At 40.8% G+C, this 5,000-nt stretch overlaps 1 protein-coding gene across 3 annotated transcripts in view; it reads right to left on the bottom strand.

Annotated features, from left to right (window-relative positions):
• LOC127001697 (galactoside alpha-(1,2)-fucosyltransferase 1-like) overlaps window positions 1-5,000 on the bottom strand; it is a 34,674-nt gene that overhangs the window by 8,460 nt on the left and 21,214 nt on the right. The gene's annotated exons all lie outside the window — the stretch shown is intronic.

Below are 5,000 nucleotides of genomic sequence, written 5' to 3'. Positions count from 1 at the left end.
AAGAGATATATCTTGTGATATAAAAGCTAATGCAGCATGATTCTTCAGCATTAAGGAAAGAGTAGCGGGGAAGTTACTCAGATTTCTTGCGTATAAAGGACAGAGGATACTTACAAGGAGTTCGGGACTATTCGGCCGTAATTTTTTCGCCCGTTGTCCTGTTCGGCCGTTAGAACTTTAGACAGCATGTTATTTAGGCCGTTAAACAATTCGGCCGTAAGAAGTTCCGGCCCTAGGATCGTTTAGACCGTGAGATGCTTCGGCCGAAGGGGCGAAGGAACCGGTGAGAAAATTGTATAATGCAGGATCCATACCATAAGACAGGTAGGAATTGTGCAGCTTGGAGATGACCTCAGACGAAATAATACACATCTTTGCAATTCTATATACTTACATAACATTACAAAATAAGAGGATTACTCACAAGAATAAAAGTAGGCAGAGCGGTGATAATTCGGGCAGCGGGATGGCCCGGACATTGCAATTATTGTAAAACGTATGGGACTGAGTGGCCCGAAATCTTATGTGAATGTGCAAAACCTTGTTGCCTTGGCCCACGCAGGGCAACCACGCCCTCAGCGCTTAACTTTATACAAGTCAGTTTTTAGTTTTTAGCACCTTCTGTGTAATAGGAGAGAGCGGTGATGATTCGGACAGTGGGATGGTCCGGACATCGCATTTATTGTAAAACGTATGAGACTGAGTGCCGCGAGATTTTGTGTGAATGTGCAAATCTTTGTTGCCTTGGCCAGGACAACCACGCCCTCAGAGCTGTTCTTTTTTATGCAAGTCCGATTGTATGTTTTTTTGCCTCGTAAGTAATATTTTCAGGGTGTATCGTAAGCTCTCACTTCAAGAATATGACAAATAGCGAAATGCACATTATTACGGTGACGCAGCGATGCACGGCGAAGGTATTGCCGTACGACACGAATACCCAGCTCTCGTGCTAGAAGTGGAGTGTGACCACCCATTTATTTTTTATAGTCGTAATGATTCGAAAAGTTGATTTTTTTCATAATTTTTATTAATTTTATATCAATTTAAACGCTACAGGGGTTGGAACAGTTATAAAAAGGTTAATTTGGTTGATTTATATTCAGATATTATGCTTATGAGAAAAGAAGGAAGCCATATTTCCAAATTTTTTGAAATATTTCTTATATTTGCTTTCTCCTTATCGCTTGACGTTTTAGTCAGCCTGTTGTCATCCATGTAGAGGTCTGCAATTCTTGATTTTGTTCTTGTTTTAGATGACACATACTTCCAGAAGACCTTTGGATTTTCTTTCACACACCTGGCGATTTCCTTTTCTTTAATCTTGGTGACATTTCGTGTTTCCCACCTAATTTGGTTGTTGAGCCTCCTGTATTGGGTTTTTACTTACGTGTACTCTCCATCACGACCTGCCCCACCATTTCTCCTCAGCTCTGCCAATCTTCCCCAGAGTCACTGTTTCTTTTTTTTTTAGCCCAGAGTTTCCTAGTCATTGGTAGACTGTCGTTGGTTTTCTTGTGAGGATTTTGCCTCCCTGTGAATTTTCACTTCGGTATGCATTCGTCGATGACCTCTTTCAATTTGTGGGCAAATTTCTCCCATTTTCGCTCTGGGGATAGATGTGCTGACAAGTACTGGTCCCAGTCAATGTCAAGACTCCTCTTCTTGCGGTGGTAGTCAGCCTTCTCGTACTAGTAGTAAGTACTTTTACCCCTGGCTTCCATGTCCCTGAGATCGCACATAACATGTACACAGGCATGATCGCTTCTTCCTAATGGGCTACATAAATTTATTTCATCAATAATTGTTTCATCATTACTAAACAGGAGGTCCAAAATGCTGCCCCTGTTCTCCCCCCTCTGCCTTATGATTTCCTTAATGTGTTGGCTGAAGAAACAGTCTCGTATTTTTTCAATAAACATGGTAGAAAATCCCTGCTGTCCTTCCTCTGTGGTGTATTTTTCCCAATTTTTGAGTGGCAGATTAAAATCTCCCAGCACTATTTTATAGGTGAAGTTCGTTTCACTTATCTCTTGCAAAAGCTGTAATAGTCTTGTATTGTTGTCCACATTACTGCTGGGGCTCCTGTACACAGATGTGATGATCAAACTTTCCCCGTTGCCACTTTTCACCTCAACACTGCTGTGCTCACAATAGTCTGTACTTAGTTCTACAGTATTGCACTTACAGTATTGCACTTACATATTATAGTAATCCTCTTCCTTCTTTGGCACTCAAGTTGTACTCTATAATATCATATCCATCTAATTTGTACTCTTCTATGGATTTCTAATTTCTACAATTCTGTGGTTTCACTTCATGTAAGGCAATGATTTGTGGTGTATGCTCCATAAACTTATGTCTTTCCTTTAATTCTAACTGTTTATCTGCTCTAAATGTATCCACGTTACTGAACAAAATAAATAGATTATTGCAACTGGATATAATCTCTCTCTATATATATATATATATATATATATATATATATATATATATATATATATATATATATATATATATATATATATATATATATATATATATATATATATATATATATATATATATATATATATATATATATATATATATATATATATATATATATATATATATATATATATATATATATATATATATATATATATATATATATATATATATATATATATATATATATATATGTGTGTGTGTGTGTGTGTGTGTGTGTGTGTGTGTGTGTGTGTGTGTGTGTGTGTGTGTGTGTGTGTGTGTGTGTGTGTGTGTGTGTGTGTGTGCGTGCAACATCCAGGTTAATGGCGAGTCGAAATAATATATATAATTATTATAATGTGCCATGCTGCAATGATGAACAAAACTTGATAAAGTTGTTTGGTTATTTCGGCCGTAAACAATTTAGGACGTGTGTTGTTTCGGCCGTTTGACAATAGGTGCACCTAACATCACCAAATGTGGGGTACAAACTTGGCGGAGGGACTGTTTTTTGGGCCCCATTAAAGGTAATGGGCTAAAGGGTAGCTTAGCCGGATATTTGTTTTTATTTATTAATGATCCACGAGACATCCTAGAGTTAAATCAGAGTATGTGCTTATCTTTGTATTCATTCATACACACACTGGTAATATTTCTGTGGAGTCTGATTCACTTATTAGAGTGAAATTCTATTGTGATAAAGTCACAAATTCGTGTCACTAGTAAAAATGAAACTAGTAATTTAAGTTTTGCCACCATGAAATATACACAAATAGATAAATATGAAAGCTCACGAAGTCACAATAAGTGACATCACCTGCTCTGCGCAGTAAAAGCATGCTTTTTTAGGTATCTGATACACGCAATATGACAGGCTGCTGCTGTCTCGGCCACAGATTATTGCTAGATTGTCATACCCAGCCGCTTATATTTTCCGACTTTCTGTCCCAAAACTGTATTCTGGGCTCCAATAACGAAACTACTTTATAGTTATCGTTAAAAGAGTAAGATCCTGATGTTTCTTGGCAATAGTTAGGCGTCAGAAACCGTTAAATACTATGCTCTGAGTACGACAATCTGGCAACAGTAGCTATACATATTTTCATATTATTGTTCTGCTGTTGTTTATTAAATGTTGTGTTGAAGAAAAAGAATACTCATAATTTTAGTTAGTTTTTGGTTATAAGGATTCTTTACGAAATACAAATATAACATTACTTTCTATTACTTTGGAAACGTCCTGAATCCTGGATCGGCTATGGTGATGTTAGATAAGCCTATTCGGCCGTTTGCCAGTTTTTTTTTTTTTTTTTTTTTTTTTTTTTTTTACGTTGTTGCCTATTGCGCCGGTAGGCATCTTCCCGGTGGGGCCTGATGGTCGGCCCAAGGCTTCTTCCAGGTGGGGCCTGATGGTCGGCCCAAGGCTTCTTCCAGGTGGGGCCTGATGGTCGGCCCAGCCCGTTCTGGCGCAGGCGAGTGTTTATAGTGGCGCCATCTTGCATTGGCTCATGCTGCCCCCCGGAACTCGTACTTGATTCGCTTGGACGGCTTCCTCTAGAGTCCGGGTTGATGGGTGGTCTTCAGGACAGCATGTGGGTAGTTTTAAGCCACTCGGCGGTGACCGAAAAATCCGAGTGGTAGCGTGAGGATTCGAACCCGCGTCGTCCATCACGCGGCGAATGTGGGTCCAGTACGCTATCACTTCGGCCACCGCCTACCCCGGCCTAAATGGCTCACGGCCGAAACGACAGGACCCCTTACAAGGACTGGGGAGGCATCCATATCACTTCAAAACTCGCGCTAGCGTGCAGGTAACCACAACAAAGGATTCGGCTAATCATATGTTTACAATCATGTTGTCATCAATTCCCCATGCTTAGAAATAGCCGAGAGGGAAATTTCCGTGGAAGTCCCCGGCATTTTATTTAAGAAGCGGAAAATTCATAGCATACGCTACCCAGACCCAGACCTTACGTGGGCGAAGCTTATCAAATACTTATTATCGCCCATGGAGGTATTATGGGAGGAGCCGCCATGACGTCACGAACGCGAAGCCAACGCGCTATTGGTCCGCTGTCTCCCCTCTCCCCCTTAGACTCAAAACATCTATCAACTGATCCAGTGGACGCATTGAAAGTGCATACAATGCCTGCTTGTTCAGCATTTGGCTCTACGAAAAGGGAGCGTAGTGGTTCTACATCATTTCACAGGTGAGTTGAGAACTGTTTAACCAGATAGGGCTACATATGATAGAAATCTGCAGTTCTGTTGTACACTAACATTGAGGTTACAGGGCGGCTCCCAGGGTACCTGTCCTCGACCCGGGCTGAGCTGTATGCCATACTTGAGGATCTCCACACTGTAGCAGCTTTCCGCAAAGATGTATACTTGTTTGTCGTTAGCCAGGCTACATTACATGAACTTGTGTCCTCCTCCCCTACAAACTGTGATCTTGTGACTAAGTGCCTGACTGCCCTCCGTGCCCTTGAGGCCGCAGGTGCCACAGTCCACTTCACCTGGGCACCCTCCCA

The sequence above is a fragment of the Eriocheir sinensis genome, chromosome 21 (assembly GCF_024679095.1).
Source record: "Eriocheir sinensis breed Jianghai 21 chromosome 21, ASM2467909v1, whole genome shotgun sequence".
NCBI lineage: Eukaryota > Metazoa > Arthropoda > Malacostraca > Decapoda > Varunidae > Eriocheir > Eriocheir sinensis.
Note: the sequence above shows the minus strand (reverse complement) of the source record. Positions and strands in the feature narration are given on the sequence as shown.